This window comes from Podarcis vaucheri, assembly GCF_965113315.1.
Source record: "Podarcis vaucheri genome assembly, chromosome: 8".
Lineage (NCBI taxonomy): Eukaryota > Metazoa > Chordata > Lepidosauria > Squamata > Lacertidae > Podarcis > Podarcis vaucheri.
The window spans coordinates 50,686,917-50,703,039 of NC_138766.1; the positions used below are offsets into that span (position 1 = coordinate 50,686,917).

The 16,123-nt window shown below is 42.4% G+C and overlaps 1 long non-coding RNA gene across 1 annotated transcript; it reads right to left on the reverse strand.

The window, feature by feature from the left end:
• Positions 1–8,742: 8,742 nt before the first annotated feature.
• On the reverse strand, positions 8,743–13,928 carry LOC309539256. Its single transcript, XR_014222792.1, has 3 exons — positions 13,764–13,928; positions 12,149–12,415; positions 8,743–8,922 (listed from the first exon to the last, which is right to left on the reverse strand). It is a non-coding gene; the product is annotated as an uncharacterized lncRNA (long non-coding RNA).
• Positions 13,929–16,123: the final 2,195 nt, after the last annotated feature.

A 16,123-nucleotide genomic window follows, 5' to 3' on the forward strand; every position in this document is an offset into this window, starting at 1 on the left:
GGCTTCCGGGATAGCTGCGCAGCCTGCATTTGCTCCATAAGACGCACACACATTTCCCCTTACTTTTTAGGAGGGAAAAGTGAGTCTTATAGAGCAAAAAATACAGTAACCCCCAGACCCAACAGGCGAAATCTTGTCCCCATGCACTATTATCGCATGCAGTAATGCTTCTGAGTACCAGCTGCTGGAAACCACAGGTTTCCCTCAAGCATCTGAATGGCTGCTGTGAGAAGAGGATGCTGGTCTACATGGGCCATGGGCAGGCTCTTCACATGCTCTTAGCTACAGCCAACCTTTGGAGGAAGCATTGAGCAGCAGGCATTCAAGCCATTTTGGTTTGGGGGAGGGCAGGGCGTTTACAAAAATCCTTGGGAGCTCCTTGGTACATAGAAGAGGAAGGGAAACTCAGGTCAGATAGCCAAATGCATCTTTTCAGGCCCCTCAATCTGACCCTCAGGACTCTCTCCAGGCCACATCCCTCACTAGCTCTGCTTCACACAAGCCTACCTGGGATGTGTCCTTGAACTCTTGTTCGCCTGGATGGAGGAAAGTGTATAGAAACTAGCCTACTGCAGAGGGCACAATGATCCACATGTGGTGGACCTGTAAAAAAAGAGAGAATTTTAGGGTATAACATATAATGAGCTTAAGAAAATGTTTAAATGTACTCCCCCCCAAAAAAAAAAGCCTGAAGCCTTTCTGTTGTGTATAATGAGTAATGAGATTCCAAAAAAATGTGAGGAAAAGTTTTATGTATGCAATAGCCGCAGCAAGAGTTGTAATAGCAAAAGGTTGGGAAGGAGAATTCATTCCTACTAAGCTGGACTGGCAGACGAAAATGCTTGACTATGCTGAGCTAGCAAGAATGACAGGAAGACTTAGAGATGTTTCAGAACAAACATTTTATAGAGAATGGGAAACTCACTGAGTTTATCTAAAAGAACACTGTAAAAATTTAAATTCTTTGGTAGGTATGGATTGATGCCTGCATGACAGTAGGAAATAGTACAAAATCAATACAATTGAGACACTGTAGGAGAGACAAGGGAAAGTGCGCAGTCGAACACGCAATGTAGGAACCACACTGGGATCGGAAGTCACAATGGAATTCTTTATGTATGAATTGAATTTATTGCTTTTGGTAATATGTATGGATTCTGGATTGTTTTTACCGATTGTTTTTCTCTGTTAATCAAAAAAGCATAAGAAAGAAAGAAAGAAAGAAAGAAAGAAAGAAAGAAAGAAAGAAGCCTACTGCACAAAGATAAAATGTACATGAGTTTCTCCACCCACTTTTGCCTGTAGGCCTTGCATACCCATCGCTCGCATGTGGCCTCTGGAAGGTTGACCAGAAGGCAACGTGGGTCTTGGGCAAAAAGGGTTCCTGACCTTTTGCTTTGTCTGCCTGTTTGCCCATTTTTCCAAACACTGTATCCACATGTGGGACTCTTATTCTGTGTGTGTGTGTGTGTGTGTGTGTGTGTGTGTGTGTGTATATATATATATATATATATATATATATATATATATATATATGCTTTCGTAGATTTTCACGGGTATAGGAATGCAGGTTTTGGTGTCTTCGGGTGTCTTCCCGTGTAAGAGTCGGGGTGTCTGTGCGACGTTTCGACGAGGTCTCACTCGTCATCTTCAGGCTGGTGCTTTCGGCTTCTTGTTACTGGAACATATATATATGCAGGTTTTGGTGTCTTCGGGTGTCTTCCCGTGTAAGAGTCGGGGTGTCTGTGCGACGTTTCGACGAGGTCTCACTCGTCATCTTCAGGCTGGTGCTTTCGGCTTCTTGTTACTGGAACAGAGCAGAGTCTGGTGTTTGAGTTCCTATAAATACTGTTGAGGGGTGTGGTGTATAGCCTCCAACGTTCTGGGCAAAGAGGAAGTTCCTAGATTAGTGTGCCTTTTCTTCTTTTGTTCCTTAATTACTTGAGGGATATCTTGGGTGATTTCATGAGTGGTATTCAGAATATCCCTGGGTGGGTCATTAAGTGTAGATTAGTTGCTAAAGCTTTCGTGTCTTGACCTCTTGAGCTTGTGAAGAGTTTTTCTGAGAAGATGGCTGTGCTGCATTTAGTTGTGCTCTGGCTTGGCTTCGTGTATAGGGGCGAGCTATGGTTTTGTGCCTTGTGCCAGCCAGATCTGTGTAGGGATTGCAGGGGGGTGCAGCATCCGGAGGTGCCACTATAGTTTGGCTACTGGATGGAGTCTGTAATATGTCTGTGGAGAGGGTCTGGGTTTGGGTCTGGTGTGGTTGATTGGTGACGGCGTTCTGTGTGCCTCTGGTTCTGGTGTCGGTTTTTGTGGGGAGGGCTAATTTCCAGATGTCTGGCAGGCGGGACGTGTCGTCACGCTTGTTCATGTTGTGAGGGTGTTTCTCTATCTCGATGGCTTCCATGATTATTCTCTTGTGGTGATGTTCCATGTTAAAGAGCAATTTGGAATCTGCAAAATTAATTTCATGTCCTGTTTCTTTCATGTGTTGGAAAAGAGAGGAAGTTTTTTCTTCTTTTTTGATGGCATTCTTGTGTTCTGCGATACGTGCATTTATTCGTCTGTTTGTTTGTCCAATGTACGTGGCTGGGCAGACTTTGCAGGGTATTTCATAGACCCCTTGGTTTTCCAGCTGGATTTTGTCTTTTGGGTTTCTGAGGATATTGGCTATTTTTTGGTTGGTGCAGAAGGCTGTTTTGATATTGTGTTTATGGAGGATTTTGCTGATTTTGTCTGTAGTGCCCTTGATATAAGGAAGGAGGGCCATGCCATTGTTTTCTTCTGTGTCTTGGTTTTTGGGGGGTGTTTCTTTTTGGATTAGCTTCGTAACCCTGTTTTTCTGGTATCCATTGGCGATTAACACATTTGAGAGATTCTGTAACTCAGTTGTCAAGTGGTCTTTGTCAGCCAGGCGTTTGGTTCTGGAGATGAGAGTCTTGGCTACGGAAATACCCTATGAAAATACCCTATGAAATACCCTGCAAAGTCGGAAATACCCTATGAAAATACCCTATGAAATACCCTGCAAAGTCTGCCCAGCCACGTACATTGGACAAACAAACAGACGAATAAATGCACGTATCGCAGAACACAAGAATGCCGTCAAAAAAGAAGAAAAAACTTCCTCTCTTTTCCAACACATGAAAGAAACAGGACATGAAATTAATTTTGCAGATTCCAAATTGCTCTTTAACATGGAACATCACCACAAGAGAATAATCATGGAAGCCATCGAGATAGAGAAACACCCTCACAACATGAACAAGCGTGACGACACGTCCCTCCTGCCAGACATCTGGAAATTAGCCCTCCCCACAAAAACCGACACCAGAACCAGAGGCACACAGAACGCCGTCACCAATCAACCACACCAGACCCAAACCCAGACCCTCTCCACAGACATATTACAGACTCCATCCAGTAGCCAAACTATAGTGGCACCTCCGGATGCTGCACCCCCCTGCAATCCCTACACAGATCTGGCTGGCACAAGGCACAAAACCATAGCTCGCCCCTATACACGAAGCCAAGCCAGAGCACAACTAAATGCAGCACAGCCATCTTCTCAGAAAAACTCTTCACAAGCTCAAGAGGTCAAGACACGAAAGCTTTAGCAACTAATCTACACTTAATGACCCACCCAGGGATATTCTGAATACCACTCATGAAATCACCCAAGATATCCCTCAAGTAATTAAGGAACAAAAGAAGAAAAGGCACACTAATCTAGGAACTTCCTCTTTGCCCAGAACGTTGGAGGCTATACACCACACCCCTCAACAGTATTTATAGGAACTCAAACACCAGACTCTGCTCTGTTCCAGTAACAAGAAGCCGAAAGCACCAGCCTGAAGATGACGAGTGAGACCTCGTCGAAACGTCGCACAGACACCCCGACTCTTACACGGGAAGACACCCGAAGACACCAAAACCTGCATTCCTGTACCCGTGAAAATCTACGAAAGCAAATATATATATATATATATATATAGTGATGAGCTCTTAGCCTTCCTTGACAACTGAGCTAGTAGGCATGTTGGTCCTTCAGAATGAAAACAGTGAAGCCAGTGCAATTTATTGGACCAAATTTAGTCATTCAATGCTCGCAGCAAGCTATCACGTCATATGAATCTCCTTTTCTGTGCTCAGGCGTGTTTGGCACAAAGAAGATGGTGCAGTACTGCAATGGTCTGCTGCTTTTTCAAAACAAAGAAGTGTGAAGTTGAAGCAGATGCCATGTTAATTAGATTATGGATAGGCAGTGCTGACAGGATCCAAGTTTTTTTTTTTTAAAAAAAAAAAGTCCAGAGGGAAACCAACAAATGAGAAATATAAGCTACCACTGGGAACTTGACAACCAAGAGGGAGTCATGGAATAACACGAGACAGGAATTAGCACTATTGGTGTCTCATATATATGCATCTTTAAAGTGTTAGGATCTATGACAGGGATAGATAACCTGTGCCCCTCCAGATGTTGCTATACTACAGCTACCAACATCCATAAACATTGGCCCAGCTGGCTGGGGCTGGAGTTAAAGCACACCCATGATTAAAGGAAACCAAGCCAAACAACACCACAGGGGTATGGAAAACAGTTTGACCCTCACAGAGCTACAATTCTCAGCACCCTTAACAAGCTACCGTTTTCAGGATTCTTTGGGAAAGTCAGGTGCTTTAAATGCCTGTGTTTTACAGTACCTTGTTGGCAATAGAAAGGATATGTCATGTGTTGTTTCTTTCAGCAAGCAAAAGATTGCTTAACTGATATTGCACTTTGATGGGACATCGGGAGAGACAGACAGGATAAAGGAAAGAAGACAGTACTGGCATTACTTTCTCATCACTTGACTGCCTGAATCCAAACTTTTTTGGCCTGCTATAAAAAAACCCCACACATCCCCCCCCCATGTGATGAACAGCCCATTATTTTACTTTGAAAATCTGGTCACTCAAACTGCATCCCGCTTTTTGAAATCAAGATTTTGAAGGCTGCCTAGAGTATTATGCAGAGAATTTAGTAAGAGCATTTAAAATCCCTTCCAATTTCATTCTAAATCCTTCCATACAATTGCACCTTACTTTCTCAACCCAATTACTCTGGATTATTTTAAAACAATCACATTTCCTGTGGACCAGATTCTTTTGATACTCTAAGCTGCATTCCTTCTCTGGTCTCCTTAGAATCACACACAATCCACCCGCCCCCCTCCACCCGCCCAATCACTTTGGAAACAGTTTCAAGGACAAATGTTGTAAAACTATGAACACCTGAGACGTCTTCAGATTGTGTTCATTCCTGTGTTAGCACCTCAGTAGTGCCTGCCTTTCATTATATAATAAAGAGGCATACAACAGTTATCCCATCACTGAATTCAACATAGGAAGAGTAATATTCCAGTTAGCACATTTTGATTTAGAATCATAGGACCATAGAACTGTAGAGTTGGAAGGGATCCCAAGGATCATTTAGTCTAACAACTTGGAATCCATTCTCTTTATACAGAATGGCACACACACATTGCAAAGCCATTCTGTAGCTGTTTTTCAGTGGCGTGGAGCACCATGCTTAGGAAACAGCAAGGAGGTATGTTAAAATCTATCTTTAATGCACGGTGCCAGATAAGACATTATTGCTCCGCTTTAGTTCCAGTCTATAATAACAGTGCCCCACCTTACAGGGTTGTAGCACATAAAGAGAATGAATAGAAATGGCAATCACAATAATTTCACATGACTGAGTCCTTGTTCCTCCTTTGTCTTTTCTTCTCCTCTCTTCCTTTTCATTGTTCATCTGTCTTCTTAAATGGTATTCCATTCATTGCTCTGTTTGTGACCTGTCCAAATAAAGACCACAGACAGAGACACAATTGTTTAAAATTTGTTTTGCGGGAAATGTCTTTTCAGTTCTGCAAATGGTTCTTAGTGTCCTTTGGAATTTCAGTGAGAAATTTGGTACACAGAAGAGTGCAAGTTTAAAATGCATGGGTGCAATGCAGATAATGTTAAGCTATTTTAAACTTCATTGATTTCAATGTAAGAGAGTTAAGCGTGTGTTTAATTTTGACAGGATTGCACCCAAGTTAAAAAATGGTAATTGCATTCTGGGTTAGTCTTTAAAGTGTGCTATCATTGATGGGTTATGATCAAATATTTGCTTGCACATTGAAATCCCCCTCCCATTTTATTTTTGTATTCCACTGAGTTAAAGATTCTGGCAACAATTCAGTAGAAATGCAAATGCATTTTAAGCTAATTGATTTAAGCAGGACATATGAGATCCATGACTAAAACTGCAGCTTAAGTCCTATTGAACACAGTTGGACTTTTTCTGAGTAAACCTGAATAAACACAGATTTGGTCTGCATCTCTCATTCCACAGCTTTCAGCGGGAATGAGTTGCAGATAATTTCGGCTGGATTGTTGCAGCCATAACTGCATACAGAATCTCTATGCATTAATTTCTTTATAGCTACACTTTTTCCTCTTTCAAATGTCTTGATAGAGATCCTTAGTGGTGTGAAATTACCAAAAAGATAGACAGAAGGGAATAAATAACGCTTACAATGGGATACACAAACAGAAGACTTGATAAACAGAAACCTAATTTTATTTGCTTAAGTATTTACTTGCCTTTTGGCAAAAATAATTAGAACCCCCTCCCCCACCTCTTTCCAGAAATTAGAATCAACAAGATTGTCTTCCAGGTCTACATTTGGAAATGACCCAAGGAAGTCTATTAGTCTATTGGGGGGGGTGCACATCAAAGCCTTGGCAAAGGACCAAACAAACTGAAGAGAAGCTTTTTGACGATGGAACTGGTAAGAGATTAAGCACCAGAAAATTACAACGAAGACTTCATTAGTGTTTAGCAAGATTCTGCTTGTGGAAGTAGAAGGGGGCAAGTAGCTGGAGACAGTTATTTTTACTGACACCACACTGCTTTCGTCTTATATAAAACCTCTGAGATGAATTCATTCTAATACACATCAGAGCACTGAAGCACAGAAGGAAGTCTTCAGCTCTAACTAGCAGTTCCCCCCAAAACAATGGTTGAACAATGACTTCCCACTTTTATTCACACTGATCTCATAACATTTCAAAGTTAATTATAGAACACCAAATATTTGGAGCTATATCCTTCTAAGTGAACAATCGAAAAGCAAAAATCAACACAAGAATACTGTCACCGGATATGTATAATATTTTCTGAAACAAATGAAAGGAAAGTAATTAAGCCATATATAATTCCTTAACCAAGAATAAAGTTTTTTTTTAAGCTACATGTTCTTCAGAGGTACTGTGCTAACACTGATGAGCTAGGTTTTTTTCCATTTGATTCAACAAGAAACAAAGCTTTTTTTTAAAAAAAAATGGAAGTCAGATTCAACAAAGCCACTTTGGGTGCTGCAATGCAAAGAGTGATCCTCGCCACAACTTTAAAACAACAAATAAAAACATAGCCCATCTAGGCATTCCACATTTTCCAACAAAGCCTTTCGTTACAAAAAATATTGATGAAAAGCTGCATTAATAAATGAGCCTTTGGTTACTTCATGGTGGAATCATTGCTTGTCTTGTCCATCACACCTCATCTTGCAATAACAGCTAACAATGTTTAGTAGAATGGCTGTGAATGTTCAGTTCTCCTACTCAAAGTCCAAGAGCTGTTTGAAATTCCCACCTGGTTATGCTGTACTTTTAGTTCTAGGGCATACCATGAAGATGGTCTTTGGAAGACTGTTGCATTAGGTTAAACTGAAGATCCTGTTTTCCCAAGATGGCAGGAATTCTACAACTTCCTGCAACAGCTGTTCATTTCTACAACTCCTGACAACGTGGTCCTCTTCCTATTATTGAAATTCACAGACATTTCCCAATAGTCCACCTTTGTCTGGCCTACTTTCCTCTCTTTGGTCGCTTCAGGCAAATTGTATATTCAGCAATCTCCTGATTTGTTCTCACACAAATTGTGTGGAGGTTATATGTCATTGCCATCAATTGCTTGTTCTCCTGCACTTTCCACTGTAGCTTCCCATTACTTTTCCCACCTTGGATATTTTTTTTTTCTTCAGGTGGGTAGGTGAGATAAACTCATTGTGCAAGAGTGCTATTTAGCCATTGCTGCTTATCACAATGCACTCACTTCCTTTGCAGAGGGGTATGAAGAAGCACTCTTATTGCACATTTCTGCTTTCTGCACCCCGACCAGCAGCAAGACAAGAACAGGAGGCAGGACGGCTACAAAGCAGGTAAAACTTTTGCCACTGCTTTCCTTTTTTTTACTACTCCCTACTGAAGGGAGAGGAGAAATGCCCAACCACCCTGTACTCTGGACTAAGATGGTGACGACCGTAGACTCACCAATGTGGATGGATTTTAGACTGGGGAGGGGGCCTAAAGTTTTGTTTTTCTGCTAGTTAGTGGGTAGGAATATTGCTTTCTTTATTGTCTGAGGATTGCAAACAAAGTTTGTGATTTTTCATGGGGCTGGTGTGTTATTTTAGTTTTCCCATTAGCTGTATGTTATATAAAATATTAATGTACAATATGATCCCCTCATTTTTTTCTATGGCATTATATATTTGCATATATTTTTCTTTAATGTAAGTCACTTAGAGACCTTCTGGTGACAAGTGACTTTATTAACATAACATAACATAGCATAGCATAGCATAGCATAGCATAGCATAGCATAGCATAACAACAACATAACACAACACAACAACACTGTTCTGTTCCTCCAGTCCAGTCCAATAGGCAGAGTGGAACTTCCATTTTCCTTTGAGGGAAGCAAAGGGGAACACTTTTTTTTTGTGACTGGACAGGTCGTCTTTTCTTTGTACCAGACTCCTAGGGCAAGTCCTGAAATTCTCTCCAGGAGTCCCTACCTTCTCCTCAGCAGTGGTGGGATATCTACTGTAGAAGGAGAATCACTTGAAACAAGCCTGGTTTCACATTCTAGTGCCTACGATATGCAGATAAAATTCTCAGGACTGAAAACTCAAGAAAGAATGGAAATATATCTGTCAAGTTAAACCTTCATGGAATCATCATTATTAAAATAAAATATTGCACTCACAAGTCTAATGTAGGAAAACAAGTTAGGATCTTTAATTTGATACAGTGGAGTTGGCCAGCTACAGCTCAAAAGCTGCTCTGTCAGGAAAAGCACAGCTGAAAATTTGCAAATTGACATGCTTTGACTTTTCACTTCCAATTATCTCCTTGGTAACATTTGTTGCATTCACCACGTATTCTGGCACCAGGGCAAGGCATAGAAATAGCCTTGAGTCTGGTTTTGTTTTGCATATTCAACGGCAGAATGTTTTGCATGCCTTTAAAGAAACTACCATTCATGTCGATTTAACCTTCTGCCATTGTTGGCATCTACTGGACCCCATTGCCCAACAAAAATCGACATGCAGCTTTTCAAGTGAAATTCTTTTCTTTTCAGACTATAGATATTATCGGGCGAGGATGAGGTCAAGCATTCTGCACTGCCTCCATTATTTTATATGCGGTAATCTTATGGAAGGGGGGAAGTGCCTTCAAATGTATCAGCTCTGGTAGTCAACAGCTAGGAAGAAAGTTTTTAATAAGTAAGTTTCATAACACAAATTAATTAACTTTAAAACACTATAAATAAAATTAAGGCCTATTGGATTCCATGCTTTTTCCTATGGATCTGCTATTCTATTCCTAGGTAAGGTCGGGCTTACCAGGCAAGGCTTACCTTCCCCCTCTCTGTAGATAACAGCACGAAGTGAATGCAGTCTTTTGCAGCAACAGAGAGGTTTATTGAACAAAGCGCAAACATTCAGCGTCCATTCTCATCATGCAGGTGCTCCCATTGAGTTCCTCCCACTTCCTTCTAGTTACTTCCGTCTTCCCATCTCCTCACCACGTGATCCCTCTACCACTGAGCCTTCTCAGAGGCTACCCTATCCAGCCGCCTGGCTCTCGGGCTCATGGGATGCATAGTTTCTAGTGAGGGAGATTCAACCAGCTCTCTCTCTCCCTCTTCCTCTCCCCTTGGTTGCTCTTCTCCCAGCTCAGCCCAACTGTTAGTTCCCGAACTGTGTCCTTCCGCGAACCATTGCTCTAGGTTGATACTATCCTCCTGCTCCAGAGGAGCTTCAGGATTAGGCCCTTGAGCAGAGGGAGAGGGGGCTCCCACCATTCTTCCTCAGAGCAATACCCTTCAGTCTGATTCCTGACAGTAAGCATGTATAATTTCTGAAAACAGAGATTGCATTTTACATGTTTTTACACTTTTCTGGTTATCTTGATGAGTAGTGTTAACAAAATAGTCTTATCCTCTATACTGAATCTTTTAAAATGTACTTAATCTAGTTCCCAAGAAATAATCCTTCCAAAAACAAGTTTCAAAGGTTAATATTGTACTCCTTTTCATATATATTAAGCCTGCAATCTGTTCATTTCAGCAGATAACTTAATTTTTTGTTTTATGTGAAATTTCAATAGAGGGAAAGTTTATTCCTTTTATCTGCACCACTGTTGATTTAATAACCTATTCAGTTATATCGCCCATATTGGGAGTATTGCCCATATAGGGAAACACTGCTTTATATAAATGTACAGTGTTACCATAATTGGAATCCAGTTCAAAGTGATGACCCCTGCCTCTCCCAACTGCCACCAGAAGGGATTCTGCCTCTTCAGAACAAACATATGGAAATCAGACACAGTTGTTATCTCTCCTGCATGGATTGTATTCTTTTTAATGGATTGCTGTTTTAATTCATTATTCTTATTTTAAATATCTACTGGCAGAAAGTTCAGGACAGGCAATATTATTGGCCAAGAATGGGATGACAGTCTATAAAGGAGCTCTAAATCTCCAAGTCTCTAAATCATGAAGCATAGATATTTATGGTACTGGAATGAACCTCCACACCAAGTGCAGAAGCAAGAAATGTCTAACTTCCAGATGTTGGGGACAAACAACAGTACTGTACTGTATTTATGTAATGTATTGTATTCATGGTCTGCTTGTGACCTTTCCAGAGCCACTTGGCTGGCCACTCTCAGAAACAAAATGGTGGGCTAGTTGGACCTATTGTCAGATCTAACAGGGCTACAGGAATTAAGGCAGGGGTAGTCAACATGGTGGGTGGCGCTGTGGTCTAAACCACAGAACCTAGGGCTTGCCGATCAGAAGATCGGCGGTTCGAATACCCCCGATGGGGTGAGCTCCCGTTGCTCGGTCCCTGCTTCTGCCAACCTAGCAGTTTGAAAGCATGTCAAAATGCAAGTAGATAACTAGGTACCGCTCCATCGGGAAGGTAAACGGCGTTTCCATGCACTGCTCTGGTTCACCAGAAGCGGCTTAGTCCTGCTGGCCACATGACCCGGAAGCTGTACACTGGCTCCCTCGGCCAATAAAGCAAGATGAGCGCCACAACCCCAAAGTCGTCCGCAATTGGACCTAATGGTAAGGGGCCCTTTACCTTTACCTAGTCAACATGACACCCTCCAGATGTTGTTACCCTCATCTGCTACATCCTGCATGGCCAATGGTAAGGAATGATGGGAGCTGTAGTCCAGTAACATCTGGAGGGCAACAGACTGGCTCTCCTTGGACTAAAATGTGGCCCATATATTTCTCTACTGTATTTAAAGCATGTGACTGAAAACAATGATTGACTACTGATGTGGGAGGTGTGTGGTGATAGTCTAAGCCCATTAAGTGTTTGTCACAAACTACCCTAGGGTTGTTGTGGTGACAGAATGGGATACCCCCCTTGTTTGTGACCATGAGGTTGTTGTTATTAACCAACGATTAGAAGTCAGTACGTGCTGACTGAAATTCAGAGGCTCATGGGCTACTGTCAAAGGGATTTTATTTGACTATATCTCCATTATGCCCAACATCCTCGCCCTGGCCTTGGCAGTTCTTTTTGCCCCAGAATAAGTGGAGGGGGAAAAACAAACCCAAAAGAATGTTTGAGGGAAGGGCCTTTCTTGACATTTGCTGTGTTTGGGCATGAAAATAAAAGAGGCACAAAAATATTCAATAAAAATCCAAAGGTTAGATAAAACACAATTATTATTTCTAAAACTGGGAAGGTATTATTAGTTTCAGCTGCATGCCATTCCCCAAACTTCCTTGAATTACCTTGGTGTATTGTGATGTGAAGTGAAGGAGAGATCTTGCCTTAGGCACAAGATAAATAATGGCCTATTATTTGGTACAGACTGCATCAGGAAATGTCTACTCTCACTGGTTTTGCTCCACAGCTGAAAGAGGAGCAGAGAGGACAGTCTTACACCCATTGGACTGGTGGAGAAAGCTAAAGTCTCGGGCTTTGTCAATGATTCGGCCTGAGTTTGGGTTCAACTGATACACAAATATAATGAAAGGGATGCTGTTAGTCCTGAAGACCTCTGAGAGAGAGAGAGAGAGAGAGAGAGAGAGAGATATTATCTGAGTGAGGAAAGAGAGATAATTGTGTAACCTTGGCTAACTGTGAAACAATTATTTTCCAAGGTTTCTCATTATTATTAGCTGCACAAACCAACATGAGAAAGAGTGTGTGTGCGCTAAAGAGGGGGTTGCATGTGGTTCCTGAGTAAGTACATACATGTGTTCACATATTATTATGTGCTGATTATTATTATAATCAGTATGCGGATGATACCCAGCTCTACCTCTCTTTTAAATCAGAACCAGTGAAGGCGGTGAAGGTCCTGCGTGAGTGTCTGGAGGCAGTTGGAAGATGGATGGCGGCTAACAGATTGAGGTTGAATCCTGACAAGACAGAAGTACTGTTTTGGGGGGACAGGAGGCGGGCAGGTGTGGAGGATTCCCTGGTCCTGAATGGGGTAACTGTGCCCCTGAAGGACCAGGTGCACAGCCTGGGAGTCATTTTGGACTCACAGCTGTCCATGGAGGCACAGGTCAAATCTGTGTCCAGGGCAGCTGTTTACCAGCTCCATCTGGTACGTAGGCTGAGACCCTAACTGCCTGCGGACTGTCTCGCCAGAGTGGTGCATGCTCTGGTTATCTCCCGCTTGGACTACTGCAATGCACTCTACATGGGGCTACCTTTGAAGGTGACTCGGAAACTACAACTAATCCAGAATGCGGCAGCTAGACTGGTGACTGGGGGCAGCTGCCGAGACCATATAACACCAGTCTTGAAAGACTTACATTGGCTCCCAGTACGTTTCCGAGCACAATTCAAAGTGTTGGTGCTGACCTTTAAAGCCCTAAACGGCCTCGGTCCAGTATACCTGAAGGAGCGTCTCCACCCCCATCATTCTGCCCGGACGCTGAGGTCCAGCGCCGAGGGCCTTCTGGCGGTTCCCTCATTGCGAGAAGCAAAGCTACAGGGAACCAGGCAGAGGGCCTTCTTGGTAGTGGCGCCCGCCCTGTGGAACGCCCTTCCAGCGGATGTCAAAGCGATAAACAACTACCTGACATTTAGAAGACATCTTAAGGCAGCCCTGTTCAGGGAAGTTTTTAACGTGTGATATTTTACTGTATTTTTGGTTTTTATGTAAGCCGCCCAGAGTGGCTGGGGAGGCCCAGCCAGATGGGCGGGGTATAAATAAATTATTATTATTATTATTATTATTATTATTATTATTATTATTATTATTTTATTATTATTATTATTATTATTATCTATATGCTCTTAGCTAATTTTTGCCTGCAACCTGATTTGTGTCACCGTCAGCAAGCATTTATCTTTGGCTGTGAAATTAGAGAAGAGGCTTCTGCCATTTACCAATTTGGCTGGGGCTGACAACTGGGGCATCTTTCCATGCTTATATCATGTCTTGCCCACTGAAAGAGAGAGCATTTTACAGAAGCAGCTGAGAGGCTGCAAATACTCTTGGTTGCAACAAGAAGTGGCAATCACTCTGGAGCTGTTGGCCTGTGTACGAGGAATAAACAAAATTCACTACTGGACACATAAAGTTGCCCTACACTCAGTCATATCATTTGTCCATCTAGGTCATGTTGCAGGTATTAAATATTCCACAGTTTGAAGTGACTGGAAGCATAAGAACTGACTCCTTTGGAAATGAAATATTGCCCAGGCCCATAGAAATATTATTCAAACTTGTACTGGCAGAACTTTCTTCAAAACAGCATTAAAACATCAAAAACATCCATACAATATCTTGTGATGTCCAGCACAGGCTCAGCATCCTACAAAATATGAAATAATTCAAACAGACCTATAAGCAAAGGTCTTTCTCTCTCTCTCCAACCTCCTTTCCAGCCTCCAGGCTATTTGTTCTCCCTTCAGGAGAGCCATTTACATGTATTCTTCTCTCTGTAGCATTCAGAGAGAAACTCCATTTGCATCTTTGCCTTATTAAGTTTTGGGAGGCAAAGGTTCAAAGCAACACCCTTCACAATGGAGATTGCAACTCAATACCTCTCACATGATCCCACGTTACAACCCTCACATGTTAGCTACCAGAGAACAACAATCAGTTAGTTAATCTTGTGGGGGGGGGGGGGAACCCCAGTGTTAGCAATACACATTTAGCCATTTTGCATTACAAACCTTCATTAATGCATATACATTTTTCTTTTCTGTGTGAATTAAACCATTACACTTAACGGGTCATTCCTGTCTGGCTAGCAGTGGTCTGAAGCAGAGCTCTTGCCCAGCTCTGCTACCTGAGACAATTATATCCTGCCATTGAGCTGTGGCCCCTCATCTTATAGCTGGTTGTCAGATCATATTTCCAATTATACTATGCATTTATATGGGTACTGTTATTGACCTATATGTTATAAGCTGAATTTTCTCTGACTTGCAGATAGGTCCTAGGGTAAAGGTAAAAGGTAAAGGTACCCCTGCCCGAACGGGCCAGTCTTGACAGACTGTGGGGTTTGTGCGCCCATCTCACATCTATTGGCCGGGGGCCAGCGCTGTCCGGGGACACTTCCGGGTCACGTGGCCAGCGTGACATCGCTGCTCTGGCGAGCCAGAGCCGCACACGGAACGCCGTTTACCTTCCCGCTAGTAAGCGGTACCTATTTATCTACTTGCCCCCGGGGGTGCTTTCGAACTGCTAGGTGGGCAGGCGCTGGGACCGAGCAGCGGGAGCGCACCCCGCCGCGGGGATTCGAACCGCCGACCTTTCGATCGGCAAGCCCTAGGCGTTGAGGCTTTAGCCCACAGCGCCACCCGCGTCCCCAGGTCCTAGGGTGCATACTCATTAATCGATGAGGTGCAATCTGGAACATATTTTTGCTTGCATCACAATAGGACTTTAGGCCATTCCCAGATACTATCTTGTATGACCACAAAGCCAACACCTCCATATCTAAGATAAGTCTGTGACCTCTAACCAAACTTAATTATTACACCCAATAATTAAGCAAGGCTGGCAACCTAGTCTTGGATCATTTATTACTGTTTTATTATATGACCCAAAATCATTGCACTGGAAATTTTATTCTGCTACTAATATGTTCTAATTTTAGTTTGAGCAAGATTTTTTTACTGCAGTTTCTCATACTGTTTTGGTAAATGAAGCGTTTCTCCCTTGTAGACATACTGGAAAACTATTAGCTACTCTGCATAAGGATTTGCTGTGCCAAGGAAAGAGTACTGGAAGTTGTCCAGCTTACTTTTACAAGAGGCCCTAAAAGTGCCTTTGTCTTGCAAGTATTATTTTCCCCACTTTTAAATGTGGCGAATGGAACATTTAACACAGGAAAAGCTATTTTTAACTCAAAGAAAAATGTTCATTGAAAATATGTCCATTGCATTTTCAAGATCTGTTCCATGCGGATCTGACAAGCAGTGCCCCCAAACCAACAAGGGTGTTCCATATGGAGTGTGGAGTACTCTTGTACCATTTGCTGAACAGATGATCAAGACTGACAGTATCAGTCACCTGTTGGAGAAGGATACTGAGAGCAGGAACTCCATCCCACATTTGTTCAATGATGTAAGAGCTGACAGAGTTGATAATCTGTTTGGTGGGGAAGAAAGGAGGATGGCGGAGTATGGCAGTGGGCGTGCAGCCTTCTGTTGCACAGGGCTGGGGCTGAAATATTAAAAACATTTATCATGAGCTGTCAGTTGCATTTTCTTCACTAGAAATAGTGAATGTGCAT